The sequence below is a fragment of the Ranitomeya variabilis genome, chromosome 8 (genome assembly GCF_051348905.1).
Source record: "Ranitomeya variabilis isolate aRanVar5 chromosome 8, aRanVar5.hap1, whole genome shotgun sequence".
Lineage (NCBI taxonomy): Eukaryota > Metazoa > Chordata > Amphibia > Anura > Dendrobatidae > Ranitomeya > Ranitomeya variabilis.
Genome location: NC_135239.1, coordinates 207,954,042 through 207,967,936, shown reverse-complemented (window position 1 = coordinate 207,967,936; position 13,895 = coordinate 207,954,042). Strand labels below are relative to the sequence as shown.

Here is a 13,895-nt window from a genome sequence, read left to right as displayed (position 1 = left end):
TCACATGCAGGTGGTCTCTGTGGGGTAAATGGGGGCCTAGTAATACATTCAGCGAACACACCGAGAACTTTCCTGGCGTATGTAACAAACGGACAGAAAGAAAATCCACAAGTGGAAAAAACTTTTACTTTACTTCTGTCATCAAATGTAACTGCTAACTGTATCAAATGGCAACCAGTCAAATTTTAAAGGCAGCATGGAAAAGAATGGAGAAAAATACATAAAATAATGGTGAAATAGTGCAAAAAGTAAAAATGGTACAGAAAAAAATTGGCGTTAAAAAAACAAATACCCCCATACTCTCCCCATAAAAGGAGGACCAAAAAATATAAAACAGCACCAAAATAAATACAAAATGGTGTGAGTGTGTGTGAGTGAGATTGAGTGCGTGTATGTGTATAATATATATATATATATATATATATATATATATATATATATATATATATATATATATATATATATATATATATATATACACACACACACACACACACACAAACACACACAAAGAAAAATCCAGATTAAAAAAATAAATAAAAGTACTAAAAATTACTGAAAAAAATAAAGCAGCAAAGAAAAACAATATAAAGAGATAAAATATATATATTAGCATTCTCTATCAACAGAAAACTAACAATACAACATGACTGTACCCCCCAAAGAGTTTAAGGGTATGTGCACACGTTGCGGATTTCTTGCAGAAATTTCCTGAAGAAAACCGGAAATTTTCTGCAAGAAATCCGCATTTTTTTTTTTGCGTTTTTTTTCCGGTTTTTTTGCGTTTTTTTTAGCATTCTGCAAGCGTAATTAGCTTGCAGAATGCTAAAGTTTTCCAAGCGATCTATAGCATCGCTTGGAAAACTGACTGACAAGTTGGTCACACTTGTCAAACATAGCGTTTGACAAGTGTGACCAACTTGTTACTATAGATGCTGCTTTTGCAGCATCTATAGTAAAAGATAGAACGTTTAAAAATAATAAAAAAAATAAAAAAAATGCTTATACTCACCCGCAGACATCAGATCTCCTCACCGGCGTCCGTTCCTATAGCTGATGTGTGCGCGCAGGGCCTTCCATGACGTCACGGTCACGTGAGCGGTCTCGGCCAATCACAGGACAGTGACGTCATTCGGCAAGGTCCTTCACCGCACACCAGCTACAGGAACCGAAGACAGCGTGCAGCACAGAGGCGGGAACACTTCGGGGGCCATCAGAGGGTGAGTATAGGACTATTTTTTATTTTAATTCTTATTTTTTTACCAATTATATGGTGCCCAGTGCGTGGAGGAGAGTCTCCTCTCCTCCACCCTGGGTACCAACCGCACATAATCTGCTTACTTCCCGCATCGTGGGCACAGCCCCGTGCGGGAAGTAAGCAGATCAATGGACCCCTAGGTGTGCGGAATCCCCTGCAATTCCGCATTTTAATGAACATGTTGCTTTTTTTTCCGCGATGCGATTTTTTCGCGGAAAAAAAGGCTACATTTGCACAAAAAATGCGGAATACACTGAAAATAATGGGAGGCATATGTTAGCGTTTTTTTCGCGTTTTTATCACGTTTTTATAGCGAAAAAAACGCGAAAAATACTGAACGTGTGCACATGGCCTAAAAATATGAATTGTAGATACTCTGGTCACACAATGGTATATCAGAGGTCAGATCTGCTCCAAAGGATTTACCTTATCCCATGGAATACCCCTTAAATAGCGCAAAGTAGCTGATAACAGGGAATAATAGATTACAACAAGTCACGTGAGAAACAGTGGGTCCAGGGGCCTTGAAGAACATTGGCGCTTTCAATGCCAAAATAGAACACGAATATAAAAGTTCAATTACAAATTGTTCCCGGGCTTAGCGGCAGCCGAGAGACAAGGGCTGCAGACGAATTCCACATTTTAAGCAAATAAATTCATGAGCAGATTAAACGCATCAGAGAATGTAATTTTATAAGCTTAGTGGGGGGAAGACGGCAGACAAATGAGTTTCTGAAGGAGCCGGTTTGTAGTTTAGAGCTCCACTTATGTACCGGGGAGCAGGAATCTGATGGAAGGCAGCCTGCAGTCAGCGGGGAGGTGTGCATTGCCTTTACAATTGTTTTAATGTCCCAGTTACTCAGTTAAATGGGTTTCACAATATCCATTTAAGAATGAAAACCTGAAGTACAGATGGTGAATGCGTTTCATCACAGACGAGGAAATCGCTGGGGAGCCCAAGTCCCCATTTTGGAGGGCGTGGAGCGAGCGTGGAGCTGGCAGCGGGGCCCGTGAAGCTTGCCAACAGCAGACAGAAGGGGAAAGGATTGTTTTTAGGTTTTGCGATGATTACTCACAGGCACACTGACTGTTCTTGGCGAGCGCATGATAAATACGGAGAGAATGCTCCAGAATGACGAGAGAACAGAAAAGCGGCACTGCTTCCGCACTGGGGGGAAACAACAGGACAAGCTGTAAAAGTTCTTACAGTATGAGAGAAAAAAAAAGTTAAATAATGAGGTATATAATGGGGCAGGCGGTGGATGTCAGACTCCCTCAGGCGCCAACAGACAAGGCAGCGGAGCTGGAGTCACCAATCGTGGAGCAAGAATTGGACAGAAGTGGAGTGAAAATTGCCCCGTTCCTTAACAAGTTTTATACGACAAGTTTAGATCACCATAATATATTGGAGGGGGGACACCTCAATGTTTCCCTATGGGGACTAATAGTAACAGGATATAGCGACACGCAGATACAAACGAGCGTATTTCCGGTCTGAACATGATTTGACGAAACATAGGATCATAGACCAGTGTTAGGCTGCTTTCACACATCAGTTTTTTGCCATCAGGCACAATCCGTCAAACGTTGGAAAAAATCGGATCCATCGCAGATTGAGAAAAACTGATGAGGCAGATCCATTTTTTTCGACGGATCCGACTAGCAGATCCCGGAAATTGGATCCTAAAAAAAAAAAAATCGGAGCATTCTCAGTTAAAAAAAAATGGAATCCGTCACTGGATTCCATCATTTGACAGATCCGGCGCCATAGGGTTCCATTATAGCAAACGACGGACGGCGACGGATCCGTTGCCGTCTGTTTTTTCGACGGACACAAAAACGTTACCATGTCCGTTTTCTCTGGCCGCCAGAAAAACTATTTTCGATGGATCCGGTGAAAAACGGAAGAAACATGAGGCCATCCGTTGCAATCCTTCATTAATTCAAATCTATGAGAAAAAAAACAGATCCGGCGGTAACTTTTGCCAGATCTGTTTTTTTCAAAATTCGCCAGATTGTGCCTGACGGCAAAAAACGGTTGTATGATAGCAGCCTTAGTTTATGGGGCCGTGCACATGTCCAATTTTTTCCAGTGAGAGTCTGTCAGAGGAAAAAATAGATTACGTTTGATCAGAGTTTGATCAGAGTGTAATCTGCATAATCGACCCGCTTCTGTTGGAAGAGAGAATCTACAGTCGCTTGCACCTGCCATTACCGTGACTACTGAACCACCAAAAGTTTCTGAATATACCTTGCCCTAAAAGTAAATGTCCAATTCCCCCCAAAAAAACCTCTTACAAATGGGGTCTTTGAGGATTCATGCTCTTTGCATCCCCAGGAAAAAAAAGTAACCATTTCTGTAATCTGGGCAATTACGGCCCCAGTGGAAAAGAAGCATTACATGGCGGGAATTCAGAAAAAGGTCTGTAATACAATGTTGACTCCGGACGGAAAGAAAGCGAACTGCCCAAAAGTAGTGACTCTTCCCATTCAGGATCATAAACCCTGGGTGTATGTAATATCCATTTGGGCAGGGGTTATCCTTAAGAGTTCTTCCAAACTTGGATGGCTATCACCTAGCTACGCAAGACAGTCCCATAGAACATGAATGAAGAGGAGACGCATGCTCCATTCAGAGGGGGGTAGATAAGCGCTGTTCTCGGGATTGGTCGGGGTCCAAACAGAATCCCTCAGGGAATAACCCTTTAATGAGACAACTTACTGAAGTGGTATTCCCAAAATCAGAAGTTATCCTGTATCCATGGGATAGGGGGCTAGCGTACTGATCTCTGGGGGTCCATCAATGATCCTGAGAACGGGGTATGGAATGACATGGATGGAGGGTTACATGCACGACCCCTGCTCCATTCATTGCACTCATCTTTCTCTGGCAATTCCATAGAAAACGAATGGAGAGGAGGTCATGACGGCGCAACTTGGATCTATTAAGGATGAGATTCCATTCTCGGGATCGCGGTTAGTCGGGTCTCAATCAATACTATAGAGGCACTCGCTAACAGCTAGTGACCAACTTTTGATTTTGGCAAATACCCTTTAATCTCAATATCATCTATGTCACTAATCAGATTAGTAAATTTTAGGAACTCAACCCATCCAACGGGGGGGGGGCATCAATCACGTTCCACCTCCCACCTTCTGCTTTTCAGTCTCCGTCAGTAACTGCACTACAGAAAATATTTACCCGCTAGCTGGTAGCCCAAAGTCTCCGCCATCAGGCCGCAGATTAAGCGTGCAGCTTTATAAATTAATTGACTGCGATTTTTGTTCACAGCAACATGTTTAGCTGAAATTTGGCCGCTTTCCCTTTTGGCTGGATCCTGGTCCCTGGACACTTTTTAAAACCTCAAAAACTTCATAACAAATTTAACAGCGAAATATTTCCAAATGTTGCTCTCTCACTGCCAAAATCTCAACTTTGCTCTGTGTTTTCCCTTTTCTTGTTAGCTCACTCAATTATTTTAATTTTTCAGCTGAACAGTAGGCAAGTTTCTTCGCCTCTTAGGCCTAACAGGTGCCATGGCAACTGATCCAGCAGGCGTCTCGGAGACCGGCCCAAAGGTTTCAAGCGAGACTTTAAAGAGTTCTGATGTGTTACCTTTTTTGTCTTAATTACCTGGAGGACGCGGGGACCGAAAGTCACCGGTAAATCATAATTAGGGACAGACGCTTTAAGATAACAAGATCACACTTTTCAAAAACAAGTTGCAGACTTTCAAAAACTCTCAGAAAAGTTACATTCTGTCCAATTGACTGGAAACTCCTCGAGTAGCAAAAATCGAGAGAGAAAAAAACACGAGTTATGAGGTACGATACAATCGCTATCTACCAGCAAAGTATGGAGGTTGTAAGTTACAGAAAAAAGGATGAAAGACCCTAAGGATACTTTCACACTAGCAACGTGCTGACGCAATGACGCTAGCGTTGAAAGCGCCGCACAACGAGGGCAGCGGATGCAGTTTTTCAACGCATCCGCTGCCCCATTGTAAGGTCCGGGGAGGAGGGGGCGGAGTTCCGGCCGCGCATGCGCGGTCGGAAATGGCGGACACGTCGCACAAAAAAAGTGTGCCGACGGTCCGCCAAAACACGACGCATCCATCGCACGACGGATGTGACGTGTGGCAATCCGTCGCAATGCGTCGCTTATGCAAGTCAATGGAGAAAAAACGCATCCTGCAAGCACTTTTGCAGGATGCATTTTTTCTCCAAAACGACGCATTGCGACGGAGGCCAAACGACGCTAGTGTGAAAGTAGCCCAAGGTAAGACGAAGATACTCTGGTCCATAATGTACATCGGAGCAGTATGATAGTAGTTATATTCTGAAACATAAGGGCTGCATTATAGTAGTTATATTCTTGTACATAGGGGGCAGTATTATAGTAGTTATATTCTTGTACATAGGGGGCAGTATTATAGTAGTTATATTCTTGTACATAGGGAGCAGTATTATAGTAGTTATATTCTTGTACATAGGGAGCAGTATTATAGTAGTAATATTCTTGTACATAGGATCAGTATTATAGTAGTTATATTCTTGTACATAGGGGCAGTATTATAGTAGTTATATTCTTGTACATAGGGGCAGTATTATAGTAGTTATATTCTTGTACATAGGGGCAGTATTATAGTAGTTTTATTCTTGTACATAGGAGCAGTATTATAGTAGTTACATTCTTGTACATAGGAGCAGTATTATAGTAGTTATATTCTTGTACATAGGGGCAGTATTATAATAGTTATATTCTTGTACATAGGAACAGTATTATAGTAGTTATATTCTTGTACATAGGGGCAGTATTATAGTAGTTATATTCTTGTACATAGGGGCAGTATTATAGTAGTTATATTCTTGTACATAGGGGCAGTATTATAGTAGTTTTATTCTTGTACATAGGAGCAGTATTATAGTAGTTACATTCTTGTACATAGGAGCAGTATTATAGTAGTTATATTCTTGTACATAGGGGCAGTATTATAATAGTTATATTCTTGTACATAGGAACAGTATTATAGTAGTTATATTCTTGTACATAGGGGCAGTATTATAGTAGTTACAGTGCCTTGTAAAAGTATTCGCCCCCTGGAACTTTTCAACCTTTTCCCACATATCATGCTTCAAACATTAAGATACCAAATGTAAATTTTTGGTGAAGAATCAACAACAAGTGGAACACAATTATGAAGTTGAAGGAAATTTATTGGTTATTTTAAATTCTTGTGGAAATTCAAAAACTGAAAAGTGGGGCGTGCAATATCATTCAGCCCCTTTACTTTCAGTGCAGCAAACTCTCTCCAGAAGTTCATTGTGGATCTCTGAATGATCCAATGTTGTCCTAAATGCCTAATGATAAATATAATCCACCTGTGTGTGATCAAGTCTCCGTATAAATGCACCTGCTCTGTGATAGTCTCAGGGTTCTGTGTGAAGCACAGAGAGCATCATGAAGACCAAGGAACACAACAGGCAGGTCCGTGATACTGTCGTGGAGAAGTTTAAAGCCGGATTTGGATACAAAATGATTTCCAAAACTTTAAACATCCCAAGGAGCACTGTGCAAGCGATCATATTGAAATGGAAGGAGTATCATACCACTGCAAATCTACCAAGACCCGGCCGTCCCTCTAAACTTTCATCTCAAACAAGGAGAAGACTGATCAGAGATGCAGCCAAGAGGCCCATGATCACTCTGGATGAACTGCAGACATCTACAGCTGAGGTGGGACAGTCTGTCCATAGGACAACAGTGAGTCGTACACTGCACAAATCTGGCCTTTATGGAAGAGTGGCAAGAAGAAAGCCATTTCTCAAAGATATCCATAAAAAGTGTTGTTTAAAGTTTGCAACAAGCCACCTGGGAGACACACCAAACATGTGGAAAAAGGTGCTCTGGTCAGATGAAACCAAAATCAAACTTTTTGGCAACAATGCCAAACGATATGTTTAGCATAAAGGCAACACAGCTCATCACCCTGAACACACAGTCAAACATGGTGGTGGCAGCATCATGGTTTGGGCCAGCTTTTCCTCAGCAGGGACAGGGAAGATGGTTAAAATTGATGGGAAGATGGATGCAGCCAAATACAGGACCACTCTTGAAGAAAAGCTGTTGGAGTCTGCAAAAGACCTGAGACTGGGACGGAGATTTGTCTTCCAACAAGACAATGATCCCAAACATAAAGCAAAATCTATAATGGAATGGTTCACAAATAAACGTATCCAAGTGTTAGAATGGCCAAGTCAGACTCCAGACCTCAATCCAATCGAGAATCTGTGGAAGGAGCAGAAAACTGCTGTTCACAAACGATCTCCATCAAACCTTACTGAGCTCGAGCTGTTTGCCAAGGAAGAATGGGCAAGAATTTCAGTCTCTCCATGTACAAAACTGATATTCTTGTACATAGGGGCAGTATTATAGCAGTTATATTCCTGTACATGGGGCAGTATTATAGTAGTTATATTCTTGTACATAAGGGCAGTATTATAGTAGTTATATTCTTGTACATAGGAGCAGTATTATAGTAGTTATATTCTTGTACATAGGGGGCAGTATTATAGTAGTTATATTCTTGTACATAGGGGCAGTATTATAGTAGTTATATTCCTGTACATAGGAGCAGTATTATAGTAGTTATATTCTTGTACATAGGGGCAGTATTATAGTAGTTATATTCTTGTACATAGGAGCAGTATTATAGTAGTTATATTCTTGTACATAGGGGCAGTATTATAGTAGTTATATTATTGTACATAGGAGCAGTATTATAGTAGTTATATTCTTGTATATAGGGGCAGTATTATAGTAGTTATATTCTTGTATATAGGAGCAGTATTATAGTAGTTATATTCTTGTACATAGGATCAGTATTATAGTAGTTATTTTCTTGTACATAGGGCAGTATTATAGTAGTTATATTCTTGTACATAGGATCAGTATTATAGTAGTTATATTCTTGTATATAGGAGCAGTATTATAGTAGTTATATTCTTGTACATAGGGGCAGTATTATAGTAGTTATATTCTTGTATATAGGGGCAGTATTATAGTAGTTATATTCTTGTACATAGGGGGCAGTATTATAGTAGTTATATTCTTGTACATAGGGGCAGTATTATAGTAGTTATTCTTGTACATAGGGGGCAGTATTATAGTAGTTATATTCTTGTACATAGGGGCAGTATTATAGTAGTTATATTATTGTACATAGGATTACAGTCGTATGATAAAATGTAAAATTTTCAAGTTCTACAGTTTGTAGCTTAGGAATGTTATCAATCGCGGCTGGAATTTTAAGTACATAATACACACATTATAAGAGCATCCAATAAAAACACCTCATGATAACAAGGGGATTTTATGGGATTACGACATGTTTTATAAAGGGCCTTTGTCACAATGGTATTCAGGGCAAAGTAACCCTGGTATTTCTGATCCTACCACAATTTCCTTTCCCCAGAAAAGTAAAGTCAGGTGATTAGATCTTAGAACAATGTATTAGTTGATATTTTTTCCTTGTCCAACATTAGTTTGATCCCCTCCACCGTCCTCACTGAAGGAAAATTCTCAGAAGTGCTGTAAGTGGATATAGGATCAAACCTGCGCCATTTAGTTATTATACAGTCAGGTTTACAAAGCCCACGGCTCATTTGGAATCTGAACATAAGATGCAAGTAATAACCGCGCTTCACGTATAACCCTATTATTTGGCAAGGTCCCCTATGGGGCACACAGCTGCGCCATCACAATGAGCACAATCACACAGACACATACACACGGGGAGATTGCTGGCTGTAATCAGCGTGGCTGGAGACTAGATACAAATTACCCCAAGACAAAAGGGGAGGATGCGGCTGTAGTCAACGCAGACACAAAAGAACCAAATTGCGTAACCTTAAAAGGTTTCTTAACACGCGACGATTATAGGAATAAAGAGTGATAACGTCCCCGGACTCTACAAAGCTGGTGTTCAGCAGAAGGGGGCAGTGGGGACAACAATCTCTTGCCATTTTTTTTTTATTTTTTTATTTTTTCTATGTCTGAAAAACATAAAAGTCAGACAGATTTGCAGCTAGAGAACGGCAGAGACTGGAACTGAGCAATTGCGCGATGTAACCATGCGGAACGCAATCTGCATGCGGGAGGGAGCCTACAAGGAGCAATTATTGCCAGCGCTTGCTTGTCCAGGGAAGGAGATAATTGCAGTGTGTATGACCCGACATCACAGTCAGGATGACCTCCTTCTTCCTCTTACATCTTCTTGGAAAACAGGAGACCTGGTCCACACATCCTACTCACACTGTGAAAAGTACAGGGCAGGCGAGCGATGCGGGGACAAGCCAAGCGTACGACGACAGGGAGGATCACCTTCCCATTTTGAACAGCTTGAAGACACATGAGAAGATGCAAAATAATCCAAACAGCTTTGCTTCCTTTTAATGCCACGACAGCTCATGTGTAAAACACGTGGGGTTGATGGACAGGGGACGAAAACACTGCAATTAATGGTGCCTGTGCCTTAAAATAACAAACCCAAAATATAGGTAAAATATTTATATAAAAGCATAAAAAAGTGAGCACCCATGGTCATGAATTTTTGCTTTTCAGTATACCTACCATCGTTATTCCAAGGAGTTGGACAAAGTCAGATCTGCTACGTCAGTAACGCACTGATAGAATTTAAAAACTGATCAATGATCCATTGCGTTTCAGATCGTTAAGCAATGAGCACGCAATCCATGAGCGAAACGCGTGTGCGTGACATGATCCGAACGCTGCCGATCACAGCTTCAGAATCATCGACCGATACGTTCCAGAAGCTCCACGGTGAACCATTGTTAGCAGCTTCTATATGCCGTACATATAAGAACTATAAGGCCATGTTCCCACAGAAGAAACTCGGCATTTTATTCCACAGGATGCGAGTTGAGATCATGTATACTCCTGTCCAAGAGCGTGTAAAGACGCTGCATGTATTGGGGCTTTTTGTCTATTGGTTTCTATGAAGAACTGAAAAAAAAAAAAAAACGCAGTAGCTTTAAGTGCAGAATTCCAGCAATTCTGTATTTAAAAAAAGGCATTTAAAAAAGGATGAGGTGGATGTGGCAAAGAAAAAAAAGGCAACAATCAAAGCAGATCGCTACTATGTATTTTGGTGCTGACACCTGAGGAAAAAAGAAAATAGAAAAGGCAGCGCTTTCACACACGGTTCATTGCCTAAATGTAAATGGATCCCAAAATACTGATGTAGCAAGTATTATTATGTGAAAAAGAGTCATGAAGTCAGGATATCCGCAGTCCAACTCTTCCATGATCCCATTCTCAGACAGTTGTCGGCGGTTGGATCGTTCAGCTTGCAGCTTTATCCCCCGACTCCCCATACACAGATGCTCGATTTGGGCGAGTGCCCCAGTACTTTCTATAAAAAAAAACCACAGGCTGCCAGGCCCTATTCTGTGCCCCCCAACAGGCCCACCCCTGGGACCCGACAGGCCCACTCTGTGCTCCTTGTATCACCGATGTTGCCCCTGGCTGGCCCTTTATGGCAGAGGCTTATTTGCAGAACAACAAAAGTATCGACCATAGGAAATCCAATAGGCAGACCCTGCTTTCCCCCGACATCATCCGTCCTGGGGTCTCAGGAGACCCCACACATATTGAACGGTCAGTGATCCTGGGGTGTTCGGACGACTTTGGGGCTTTAATTGAGGTCAGGACAAGTTGATGGTAGCCAATCGGCCAACACAAGTATTGTCTATAAAAATAAACACCCTCTTAAACATTAAATTAAGGGCACTAATATTTTTTCAATCCACAGATCGAGCATATAAAAGGTTTGTCTACAATGCTCTAATTGCACGCGTCTGTTCCCAACAGCTCGCCAGCACTTTAATCGTGCTGCGGAGGCAGGATGATGCCTGGAAGAGCTGCATGTGCTGACACAGCTATTACCAGCACCGAGGATGGAAAGTGAAGGTTTTAGGAATGAAATACAATCCTGAATTTAAGCACGGCTGATAAACCTCTGCTGCAGGAGGCAGTGCCAGGCCCGCGCCTCGCAGACAGGTGCTGAGCTTCCAGCCACAAAAGAGAAATGATAAATGGGAGACGGGTCCCAACAGAAGAGCTTGGAGAAAGGATCTGTGTTCTAGATATATGGCCGCAGCCAAGAGACGTGAAGTGCGTTGGTAATACACTGCACGGCACAGGCTGCTTATTAATTGTCAGCAACAGCAAGTGGGCATTTAATGACTCAAAATATCATCAGTACAAAGAGAAATGAAGTAAAAAGTAGGGCCCATAGGCAAGAAGGATCATGTGCCCTTGGTCCATGGAGACAGAGGGGAATGTATACATCCGTATACAATAAGCTCCCTCTAGTGGCCGTAGTATGCAGCCACAATTCTATCATTCAGCTCAAGGCCGATGCTAATCATGCAGTTTGGCGTGGGACATTGCAGAGGTATGTTCTCACTTTAAATGTTGTAATCAGACACTACGTGGGAGAAAATCTGAGGCCGACACTCTGAATTGTGCAGTGGGTGAGCAGCAGATACACTAATCCTTGGCCTTTACATGCAAATAAGTAGCACAAGTGCAAGAAATCAGAGCATTAATGTCCTGTAGAATGTGTATCCACAGGATGATTTTTGTTATATCTGTGCTGGTCCTTTCTTACAGCCAGAAAAGGTGACTTGTCATTAATTTTGCCCTGATTAACCCCCAGTTGCAAGACCAGAGCCAAGAAGAGTTGAGTGGTGCGGCTATTCCATTCTAAGCCTGCGGCCCACGAGGATACAGCCCGGAGCGGCACACGAGGATACAGCCCGGCGCGGCACACGAGGATACAGCCCGGCGCGGCCCACGAGGATACAGCCCGGCGCGGCCCACGAGGATACAGCCAGGCACGGCCCACGAGGATACAGCCCAACAGGGCACTGATGACTACTGGCAGTGTAGCAAGACGAATGCCTGATCTGCCACACCATTCAACTTTTTCCTGGTCATGAGGACAAGCAGGGGAGAACAGGGGACACATGTGCGTTGACTGTGGGGGTCCAACAACTCCGATCTGAGAATTATCATCCACGCAGTGAATAGGAGATCAAATATAGAGCATGGCTGCCTCTTTAAAAGGGTTTTACAGAAGTAACAAATAAATAGCACCACACCTGTCCACAGATTGCTGATGGAATTGAAGGTTGGTGCCATTCACTTCAAAAGACATCACGGACAGACGGTAATAGAGCCATATAACTCGGCTTTTAGGACCCCTGCACTGAGGAGGTGGGGGGTTTACTACAGATGTCCCACGAATGCAGATGTTTTGAGTGGAACTGGCTTCATATTGACCCCTAGGTATAACGGCTTGTGCCTAGCTGTATGATTTCTTAATATCCATTACCCGACAGGATATTGCAGCCCTCCCTCATCATCCTCTGCGGCCCCTGCATCATTCCCATATATTTAGATCCCTCATTAACCAGCCGGAATCTGGAAGCACAATATCAATACGCTCTATGACAGCTGACAAATGGGAATTTAACTCAATCAATCCAAATCTTTAACCTCGTCATTGCCAAAAGCGTGCTGGCGGCAGCGTCAAATCCACCGTATATCACCCTGGGAACGTTCCTACCTCTGCCCATATTTAAAGGGAACCGATCCACCTGGCTGCGGCAGCAAACCTGGTAATAATCCCCCCCACCGCCCCCAATTTTACAAATGTAAACAGTTGTTTTTTGTTGACTGAAAATGATAATTGCACGTGTGCCAAGTGTGCGGGCGCCAGATCGCTCCATACTGGGTCTGCCTGGCATATCTCTCTTCCCCTAATTAAACCCTCGAGTGCATTGGCAGATGAGGCCACAGGATAGAGGGAGGAAATCGCAGCCTGTTTTCCAAGAACGTCGTCTCTCTCTGAATTTCTTCCTACCAAGAAACTACTAATCCAGAGACGGATTCCCGCGCCGCTGTTGGTTTAATGCATCAGCCTGGGTAAACAGCCTAATGGAAAAATTAAATATTAGGGGCTCGGATAGACACACACGAGACCGCCGCGATTTACAGAACCAAACTTGACACAAAGCATTATAATACAGATTTTAACAATGCAAGACTAGAACCAGCGCCCCACCTGTGTGCAGGCTGCCTGTGGTATTGCAGCACAGCTCCATTCACTGCAATATCATAGAACAGTGGCGTGACATTGCCAAGTAATCTGACCTCTGCACTGACAACCACTAATTGCAACTATTAAAGAATACATTGGAGTTGTCACTCAGCTTCCCTGCCTCTTCTGGTGTCAGTTTTCACTGCACATCAAGCATTCTATTCATTTAGTGCAATGAACGGATATAGAAAGCATGGAGGGAGGACAGCGCATAATTAATGGGGTAAACGTCAGCTCTCAAAGTGTGCAGAGATACACCCTTAACTGGTAACACCCACTTGTCAATTTATTCATTAATTTCTAAGGGATAACAGAGGGACATCACAACACCGAGTTCTAAGAAAAGTTGCTCCAGATTTGCCACTTCCAGGGGAACAGATTAATCTAGCTGAACGTTCGCCTTATGGCGATTCTGTATCTCGAAAAAATCTCATTTAAAAAAAAAAAAA

General features: G+C 42.5%; 1 protein-coding gene across 5 annotated transcripts in view; it reads right to left on the bottom strand.

Moving 5' to 3' along the window:
- PLXNA1 (plexin A1) overlaps positions 1-13,895 on the bottom strand; it is a 297,155-nt gene that overhangs the window by 176,444 nt on the left and 106,816 nt on the right. The window lies entirely within an intron of this gene.